The sequence below is a fragment of the Triticum aestivum genome, chromosome 1B, assembly GCF_018294505.1.
Source record: "Triticum aestivum cultivar Chinese Spring chromosome 1B, IWGSC CS RefSeq v2.1, whole genome shotgun sequence".
In the NCBI taxonomy this organism is placed as follows: Eukaryota; Viridiplantae; Streptophyta; class Magnoliopsida; order Poales; family Poaceae; genus Triticum; species Triticum aestivum.
This window is the reverse complement of record NC_057795.1, coordinates 651,153,743-651,164,617: the sequence shown is the minus strand read 5'-3', so window position 1 is coordinate 651,164,617 and position 10,875 is coordinate 651,153,743.

The window sequence follows — 10,875 nt, the reverse complement described above, 5'->3', positions numbered from 1 at the left end:
AAGCTTGACCAGCGCCAGCTGCATGGCATCACGGTCCGTTGTTTTTCCAAAGGCTCCCACAATTGTGGAAATAGAATGTATTTGAAAATACAATCAGCCGAGTGACCATGAAAAACAACATTTATAGTGATCTTATTACAAATATGCCATACTGCTCATCCATAACAGCAAGCGCCCCCGTGGTAACGACAAACAACCCGTTTGGTACCAAACCATTCATCCCACATCAGTTCAAGCACACTTTTCCGCCCCTACCACTGTCGTATACATGGCTCAAGTGGTGGTGGTGGATGAGGACATTGTGCAGAGGGAGGATGATGTGGCAGTGCAAGAGGCGGCCCGTAACAAGGAGACGATGGCCGTTGTGGTGGATGCCATGGCTAGCGGGCGCGATGTCCAGGCGGAGGTGGTAGTTGACGAGGATGCCAAGGCCTGCATTCGAGCCAGAAGGAATAATGATTGACGTGTCAGGGTGTCACTATTATTTGTGGAAGGAGCTATCGGGAAGAGAGGTGAGGGATGGGTAATCGCCCACACTAAGGGGCGAAGTTAGTAATGGGTTGGGGGTGTGAAGGTGATGATGGAAATATGCCCTAGAGGCAATAATAAAGTTGTTATTATTATATTTCCTTATTCATGATAATGGTTTATTATTCATGCTAGAATTGTATTGACTGGAAACTTAAATACAAGTGTGGATACATAAACAAATACCGTGTCCTTAATGAGACTCTACTAGACTAGCTCCCTGATCAAAAGATGGTTAAGGTTTCCTAACCATAGACATGAGTTGTCATTTGATAACGGGATCACGTCATTAGGAGAATAATGTGATGGACAAGACCCAATCGTTAGCATAGCATATGATCGTTCAGTTTATTGCTACTGTTTTCTTAATGTCAAATACATGTTTTTTCGACCATGAGATCATGCAACTCTCGGACTCCAGAGGAATGCCTTGTGTGCCATCGAACGTCACAACATAACTGGATGATCATAAATGTGCTCTACAGGTATCTTCGAAGGTATCTGTTGAGTCGGCATGGATCGAGACTGGGATTTGTCACTCCATATGACGGAGAGGTATCTCTGGGCCCTCTCGGTAATACAACATCACAAGAAGCTTGCAAGCAAAGTGACTACGAAGTTAGTTACGTGATGATGTATTACGAAACGAGTAAAGAGACTTCCCGGTAACGAGATTAAACTAGGTATGGAGATACCGATGATCGAATCTCGGGCAAGTAACATACCGACAGACAAAGGGAACTATGTATGTTGTCATAAAGGTTCGACCGATAAAGATCTTCGTGGAATGTGTAGGAACTAATATGGGCATCCAGGTCTCGCTATTAGTTATTGACCGGAGAAGCATCTCGGTCATGTCTACATCATTCTCGAACCCGTAGGGTCCGCATGCTTAACATGCATTGACGATATTTTTCGTATGAGTTATGTATGTGATACGTCTCCAACATATCTATAGTGTTTGATTGTTCCATGCTATTATATTACCTGTTTTGGATGTTTATGGGCTTTACTTTACACTTTTATACTCCCTCAATTCCCTTATACAAGGCCACAAACTCAAATTACAGGTACCTAGGTAAAATTTAATGACTTCTTTGCAAGCCAACTTTTCTTCTTGTTAACTCGGATCATTAATATGTCTGCATGCATGCAAGGAAGGAATCAGAAGGAAGTAGCACAGTGTCATTATGACTAAATGCATGCAAGTATTAAACAAGTTGCTATTATGAGAAAACATCATTAAATTTTACCTCGGTTACTGTTAGTGGCCTTGTATAGATGCAAAATGTATTTTTCATAGTGGCCTTGTATAAGGGAATGGAGGGAGTATCATTTTTGGGACTAACCTACTAACCAGAGGCCCAACCCAAATTGCTGTTTTTTTTGCCTATTTCAGTATATCGAAGGAAAGGAATATCAAACGGAGTCCAAACGGAATGAAACCTTCGGGAGCGATATTTTTGGAACAAACACAATCCAGGAGACTTGGAGTGGACGTCAAGAAGCAGCCGAGGAGGCCACGAGGGTGGCCGGCACACCCTAAGGGGGTGGGGGCGCCCCCTGCCTCGTGGGCCCCTCGGGGCTCTCCTGATCGACTTCCTTCGCCTATATGTATCTACGTACCCCAAAAACATCTAGGGGCACCACAAAAAACTATTTCCACCGCCGCAACCTTCTGTATCCGTGAGATCCCATCTTGGAGCCTTCATCGGCGCTTCATCGGAGAGGGAATCGACCACGGAGGGCCTCTACATCATCTCCAAGGCCTCTCCGATGAGTTGTGAGTACTTTACCACAGACCTTCAGGTCCACAGTTATTAGCTAGATGGCTTCTTCTCTCTCTTTGAATCTCAATACCAAGTTCTCCTCAATCTTCTTGGAGATCTATTCGATGTAACTCTTTTTGCGGTGTGTTTGTCGAGATCCGATGAATTGTGGGTTTATGATCAGGTTTATCTATGAGAAATAATTGAATCTTCTCTGAATTCTTTTATGTGTGATTGGTTATCTTTGCAAGTCTCTTCGAATTATCAGTTTGGTTTGGCCTACTAGATTGATCTTTCTTGTAATAGGAGAAGTGCTTAGCTTTGGATTCAATCTTGTGGTGTCCTTTCCCAGTGACAGCAGGGCAGCAAGGCACATATTGTATTGTTGCCATCGAGGTTAAAAAGATGGGGTTTATATCATATTGCATGAGTTTATCCTTCTACATCATGTCATCTTGCTTAATGCGTTACTCTGTTCTTATGAACTTAATACTTTAGATGCAGAATCGTTTCGATCTACTTGTTGCGGACGTGATGCCTATATACATGATCATGCCTAGATAATCTCATAACTATGCACTTTTCTATCAATTGCTCGACAGTAATTTGTTCACCCACCGTAATACTTATGCTATCTTGAGAGAAGCCACTAGTGAAACCTATGGCCCCCGGGTCTATCTTTTATCATATAAGTTTCCAATCTACTTTTATTTGCATCTTTTACTTTCCAATCTATATCATAAAAATACCAAAAATATTTATCTTATCTTATTATCTCTATCAGATCTCACTTTCTCAAGTTACCGTGAAGGGATTAACAACCCCTTTATCGCGTTGGTTGCGAGGTTCTTGTTTGTTTGTGTAGGTACGAGGGACTTTTGAGGAGCCTCCTACTGGATTGATACCTTGGTTCTCAAAAACTGAGGGAAATACTTATGCTACTTTGCTGCATCACCCTTTCCTCTTCAAGGGAAAACCAACACATGCTCAAGAGGTAGCAGTATGTTGGTGACTGAATGTTGTTCGGAGTTCAAGGATAAGATCACAGACATGACATGGAGCTCCGGAATAGTCTGGAGGTAAAGATTAATATATGGGATAATAGTGTTTAGTCTCCGAAAGGATCCGGAATTCACCATAAGGGGTTTCGGATGTTTCCCAAAATGTTTGGGGACGAGAACACTTTATTTGGGCCAAGGGGTAAAGCCACGAGAATTTTTGAAGAAGCAAAAGGAAGTTTTGTGGAGGCCAGGGGCCAGACGCCAAGGGCCCTGGCGTCTGGTCCTGGAGTCCGAGTAGTACTCTTGCCTTGTGGGAAAAACCGACTTTGAGGAGGCTCTTTCTCCAAGTTTCAACCCCAGGGCTCAACATATAAATAGAGGGGTAGGGCTAGCACCCGAAACACATCAAGATACACCAAGCCGTGTGCCGGCAACCCCGACACTCTAGTTTATCCTCCTTCATAGTTTCTGTAGTGCTTGGCGTGATACACCAAGCCGTGTGCCGGCAACCCCGACACTCTAGTTTATCCTCCTTCATAGTTTCTGTAGTGCTTGGCGAAGCCGTGCGGAGATTGTTCTTCACCACCACCATCACCATGCCATCATACTGCCGGAACTCGTCTACTACTTCGCCCCTCTTGCTAGATCAAGAAGGCAAGGATGTCATTGAGCTGAACGTGTGCTAAACGAGGAGGTGCCGTACGTTTGGTACTTGATCAGGACGGATCATGAAGGTGTACGACTACATCAACCGTGTTGATAAATGCTTCCGCTTAGCAATCTTCAAGGGTATGAAGATGCTCTCCCCCTCTCGTAGCTATGCATCTCCATGTGTAGATCTTGCATGTGCATAGAGTTTTTTGTTTTCCATGCAACATTACCCAACAGTGGCATCAGAGCCAGGTCTATGCGTAGATGATATGCACGAGTAGAACACAAAGGAGTTGTGGGCGGTGATGTTCATACTGCTTACCACCAACGATTTATTTTGATTTGGCGGTATTGTGGGATGAAGCGGCCGGGACCAACCTTACATGTCCACGTACATGAGACCGGTTCAACTGACTGATGCAACTTGTTTTGCAGAAGGTGGCTGGCGGGTGTCTGTTTCTCCTACTTTACCTGAATTGAATTTGACTATGGTCGGTCCATGAAGAAGGTTAAAACAGCAAACTTAATAAATCACCGTTGTGGTTTTGCGTAGGTAAGAACGGTTCTTGCTAGAAGTCCGTAGCAGCCACGTAAAACTTGCAACAACAAAGTAGAGGACGTCTAACTTGTTTTTGCAGGGCATATTGTGATGTGATATGGTCAAGACGTCATGTGATATACGTTGTTGTATGAGATGATCATGTTTTGTAATATCGACAACTGGCCGGAGCCTTAGGGTTGTCTCTTAATTATCGTATGAAATTCAAGCGCCATGTAATTGCTTTACTTTATCACTATGTGTTAGCAATAGTTGTAGAAGCAATAGTTGGCGAGATGACCCTGATGCAATGATGGAGATCAAGATGTCACGTGGTGATGATGGAGATCATGACAGTGCTTTGGAGATGGTGATCAAAAGCACAAGATAATGATGGATATATCATGTCACATATTTTGATTGCATGTGATGTTTATCCTGTATGCACGACGGTAGCATTAGAAGATGACCCTTGACTTAATTTCAAGATAAAAGTGTTCTCCCCGAGTATGCACAGTTGCCTAAGTTCATAGTTCTGAAGCACCTCGTGATGATCGGGTGTGATAGACTCTACGTTCACATACAACGGGTGTAAGCCAGTTTTGCACAAGCAGAATACTTGGGTTAAACTTGATGAGCCTAGCATGTACAGACATGATCTCGGAACACTGGAGACCGAAAGATCGAACATGAGTCATATAGTAGATATGATCAACATAGAGATGTTCACCATTGATGACTACCCCATCTCACGTGATGATCGGTCATGGGTTAGTTGATTTGGATCATGTATCACTTAGATAACTTGAGGGATGCTAATTTAATTGGGAGTTCATTAGTAATTTGATTAATTGAACTTAATTTATCATGAACTTAGTACTAATAGTTTTTGCAAATCTATATTGTAGATAAATGGCTCGTGCTACTATTCCGTTGAATTTTAATGCGTTTCTATAGAAAGCTAAGTTGAAAGATGATGGTAGCAACTACACGGACTGGGTCCGTAACTTGAGGATTATCATCATTGCTGCATAGAAGAATTATGTTCTTGATGCACCGCTAGGTAATATACCTACTGCAGGAGCTACTACAGATGTTATGAACATTTGGCAGACTCGATCTGATGACTACTCAATAGTTCAGTGTGCCATGCTTTACGGCTTAGAACCGGGACTTCAAAGACATTTTGAACCTCATGGAGAATATGAGATGTTCCAGGAGCTGAAATTGATATTTCAAGCTAATGTCTGGATTGAGAGATATGAATTCTCCAACAAGTTCTTCAGCTGTAAAATGGAGGAGAACAGTTCTATCAGTGAACACATACTCAGAATGTCTGGGTATCACAACCACTTGACTCGGTTGGGAATTGAGCTTCCAATTGAGAGTGTTATTGATAGAGTTCTTTGGTCACTGCCACCAAGCTACAAAGTGTAGCGACCATACCTCAAACAGTCTGATCTCTGTGCATCAGTGTCATCCCTGGATCAGTAATGCTGACACGCACACTACTTGAAGGATTTATAACAAAGTATCAATAACACACTTATTACATCGAATGTCTCAAAAGAGAACTTATTACAATAAATATGGCTTAAGTCCATCTAATAACGATAACAGCGGAAGACTTGGAAGATAAGTGAGTCCATCAACTCCAATGGCATCATTGAGTATAAGAGCACGACCTAAGGCACCTTACTCGTCGTCTGAAAAGTCTGCAACATGAACGTTGCAGCCTGAAAATGGGTCAGCACATGGAATATGCTGGCAATGTAACACATAGAGAGTAATGAACAAAATAATGCTATCACTACATGCATATATGACTGGTGGAAAGCTCTATGGTTACAATTTTGCGTAAAGCCAATTTTTTCCTACATCAAAGGAATAGATTTTATTTTAACTATCATGGTGGTCTTTAAACATTGAGAAGGTTCACCCAACTCAATCCCAATTAAGCATCATCATTTAAAACGCAACAAATTAGTTTAGAGTAACATGATGAGATTCACATGATAATCCAAGTACTAGATACTCAAAACGTCCATAACCGGGGACACGGCTAACCATGATTAGTTTACACACTCTGCAGAGGTTTGCACACTTTTCCCCACAAGACTCAATCTCCTCCGTTGGTTTTCTCGCACTACATGGTGTTTGAGAAACGGATGACCCAGACATAGTCTTTCAGAAGCGCTAGCACCTTACGATCGGGTAGACAGTTACACCTACTTTCCCCTACATCTGCTAGTCTACCACTGTAAGAGTTCGCACAACTTAATCAACTATGCTAGAGCCCATAGTAGCTTGTGGCTACACACGGAAGTTTCTAGCATGAATAATCTCATGATCCCTTTGAGCCTGGTTGGCGGTCCATAAAAAACAGGCAATCACTAGGATCCCCAGGTGCCTCAATCCACCCAGATGTGTATTAAAGTTGCCACCTTAAATAAACCATTAATTAACAATCTCACATCTGTCATGGATTCACTCACACAATCCACGTCTACTAGCATAGCATAGTAATGTAAGCAAACGTATAAGTAACTCCCAAAGGTTCGATAATAAAATAGTAATAGGTACTACCTGATCTACTTCCCAAAACCAGCATATTAATCAGATCCTAATCATGCAATTGTTGGAGGATTGATCTAATGCAATAAAACTGGGTAGTAAAAAGGTATGATCAAAGTGTTACTTGCCTTGCTGATGACCCGTGAAACCTAGAGATTCGAAGTAGCAAGTGGCGCACTCCGGGTACTCTATCGCAAACAAACAAGCGTACAATAAGTACTCATCTAATGCACAGGTAAAACTCAAATAAGAGATCTAACTAGAAAGTTCAACTTAAGAACTCCAGTTTGCAAAAAGAATCAAACCAAACGAAGCAACGAAAGTCAAACGGCAAAAGAAACAAACTCCGTTTACTAATCTGGACCTAAGTCAAATTTTAGAGTAGCAAAAACTTGTTTGAGTTGGTTAAACGGAAAGAGGGTTTCGAGACAAAACTCTAGGCGTTTGAATCGCCTAGTTCCGATAAACGAGCGAAAAGTTAAACTAAAACGAAAATCGGATCTGAAATCGCGATCAGAAATAATCGCGGAAAATCCGAGAAAAAGAAAACAGACGAACAGGCTAACGAATGAACGTTCGCTGTCTGCGGCTAAACGACGAAAATCGTTCGTTAAAACGAACGTACGGACGAACGTCCATTAAATAACTAAACCGGGAAAAACCGACGAACCGAAAAAAACGGATCTAGGGTTTTAAAAAAACGAACGGTTTTTTTCAAAAACCGGTGGCGGCGGCTACCTCGTTGGGTCCGGCGGGGCTCGGGGCTCTGGCGGGGCTAGGTGGCAGCGGCGGCGGAGGGCGGCGTGTGAGCGGGCGGCGGCGGCGACGGGCGTCGGCGGCGGCGGGTGCGGCAAACGATGGCGGCGGCGCTGCAAGGCGGTGGCGGTGTGGCTGCTGCTGCGGCTTGCGGCGGGTGAGGCGGGACGGGGTGGTGGCGGCGGTAAGGCGGGGTATTTAAAGAGAGGGGCCGGGGTCGGCTTGGGGAAGGGGGCGCTTGGGTGGCGTCGGACTCTCGGACTCCAGCGGAGTCCGGTGCGGGCACGGGGCGACGGGCGGCGCGGCTTGGGCCGGCTCGGTTGGCCTTCGGCCCAGTCGGGCGCGCGGAACTTTTTTTGATAAATAAATTCCGCCGAAACTAAGAAAAATTCTAGAAAATAAAATAAAATTCTAAAAATACCAAAACAAAATTCCACCGTCTAAATAAAATATTTAGGACGAGATGTATATTTTCTTGGCCCTAAAATGCAGTTTTGAAAAACATGCAATTTTCCTAAATTCAAATAAAATAGCGAAAAACTCTGAAATAAAATCTTATTTGATTTTTTATTAAATCCTCAATATTTCTTTATTTTGGGGAAAGTCATTTTATTCCCTCTCTTTTATTTTTCTAATAGAAATAATTGAAGATAAAATAAATAAAATCAAATGATCCTATTTTCAAAATTTGAGAAAACTCAAATATGAAAATAACGAAATCCCCAACTCTCTCCGTGGGTCTTGAGTTGCGTAGAATTTCTAAGATCTAGCCAAAATGCAATAAAATATGATATGCAATAATGATCTAATGTATAACATTCCAAATTGAAAATTTGGGATGTTACACAAAGGCTTCATGATGAACTATAATATGCAAGAGATGACGAAAATGATTCTTGAGCTCTTTGCAATGCTTAATGCCACGGAGGTAGAAATCAATAAGGAGCATCAAGTGTTGATGGTTAACAAGACCACCAGTTTGAAGAAAAAGGGCAAAGGAAATAAAGGGAACTTCAAGAAGAACGACAAGCAAGCTGCCACTCCCATGAAGAAACTTAAAGCTGGACCTAAGCCTGAAACCGAGTGCCTCTACTGCAAGGGTAATGGTCACTAGAAGCAGAACTGCCCCAAATATATGGCGGATAAGAATGATGGCAACATGAACAAAGGTATATTTGTTATACATGTTATTGATGTGTTCCTTACTAATGCTCGTAGTAGCGCCTGGGTATTTGATACCTGTTCGGTTGCTCATATTTGTAACTCGAAATAGGAGTGATACGTCAATTTTGCATCATGCTTTTATATCAATATTTATTGCATTATGGGATGTTATTACACATTATGTCACAATACTTATGGCTATTATCTCTTATATTACAAGGTTTATCATGAAGAGGGAGAATGCCGACAGCTGGGATTCTAGGCTGGAAAAGGAGCAAATATTGGAAACCTATTCTGCACAGCTCCAAAAGTTCTGAAACTCCACGAAAGTCATTTTTGGAATTAATAAGAATTATTGAGAGAAAGAAGTACTAGAGGGGGCCCACACCCTGGCCACGAGGGTGGAGGGCGCGCCCACCCCTACTGGGCGCGCCCCCTGCCTCGTGGGCCCCCTGGTGGCCCTCCGGTGCCCATCTTCTGCTATATGAAGTCTTCTACCCTGAAAAAATCATAAGCAAGATTACGGGACGAAACTCCGCCGCCACGAGGTAGAACCTTGGCGGAAGCAATCTAGGGCTCCGGCGGAGCTCTTCTGCCGGGGAAACTTCCCTCCGGGAGGGGGAAATCAGCACCATTGTCATCACCAACGATCCTCTCATCGGGAGGGGGTCAATCTCCATCAACATCTTCACCAGCACCATCTCCTCTCAAACCCTAGTTCATCTCTTGTATCCAATCTTTGTACCAGAACCTCAGATTGGTACCTATGGGTTGCTAGTAGTGTTGATTACTCCTTGTAGCTGATGCTAGTTGGTTTATTTGGTGGAAGATCATATGTTCAGATCCTTAATGCATATTAATACCCCTCTGATTATGAACATGAATATGCTTTGTGAGTAGTTACGTTTGTTCCTGAGGACATGGGAGAAGTCTTTCTATTAGTAGTCTTGTGAATTTGGTACTCGTTTGATATTTTGATGATATGTAGTCTTTCCTCTAGTGGTGTTATGTGAACGTCGACTACATGACACTTCACCATTGTTTGTGCCTTGAGGAAGGCATTGGGAAGTATTAAGTAGATGATGGGTTGCTAGAGTGACAGCAGCTTAAACCCTAGTTTATGCGTTGCTTTGTAAGGGGCTGATTTGGATCCACATGTTTCATGCTATGGTTTGGTTTACCTTAATACTTCTTTTGTAGTTGTGGATGCTTGCAATAGGGGTTAATCATAAGTGGGATGCTTTTCCAAGAAAGGGCAGTACCCAAGCACCGGTCCGCCCACATCAAATTATCAAAGTAACGAACGCGAATCATATGAGCGTGATGAAAACTAGCTTGACGATAATTCCCATGTGTCCTCGGGAGCGCTTTTCTCATTATAAGAACTTGTCCAGGATTGTCCTTTGCTAGAAAAAGGATTGGTACACCTTGCTGCATGATACGTCTCCAACGTATCTACTTTTCCAAACACTTTTGCCCTTGTTTTGGACTCTAACTTGCATGATTTGAATGAAACTAACCCGGACTGACGCTGTTTTCAACAGAACTGCCATGATGTTGTTTTATGTGTAGAAAAGAAAAGTTCTCGGAATGACCTGCAAATCCACAGAGGCACTTTTTCGAATTAATAAGAATTTCTAGGCGAAAAAATACACCAGGGGGCGCAGGGCCTGTCCACGAGACAGGGGGGCGCCCCCCTATAGGGCGCGCCCCACTATCTCGTGCCCCCCTGGACGTCCACCGACCTCAACTCCAACTCTATATCTTCCGTCTCGCGGAGAAAAAAATCAGAGAGAAACTTTCATCGCGTTTTACAAAACAGAGCCGCCGCCAAGCACTAATCTCTCTCGGGAGGGCTGATCTGGAGTCCGTTCGGGGCTCTGGAGAGGGGGAT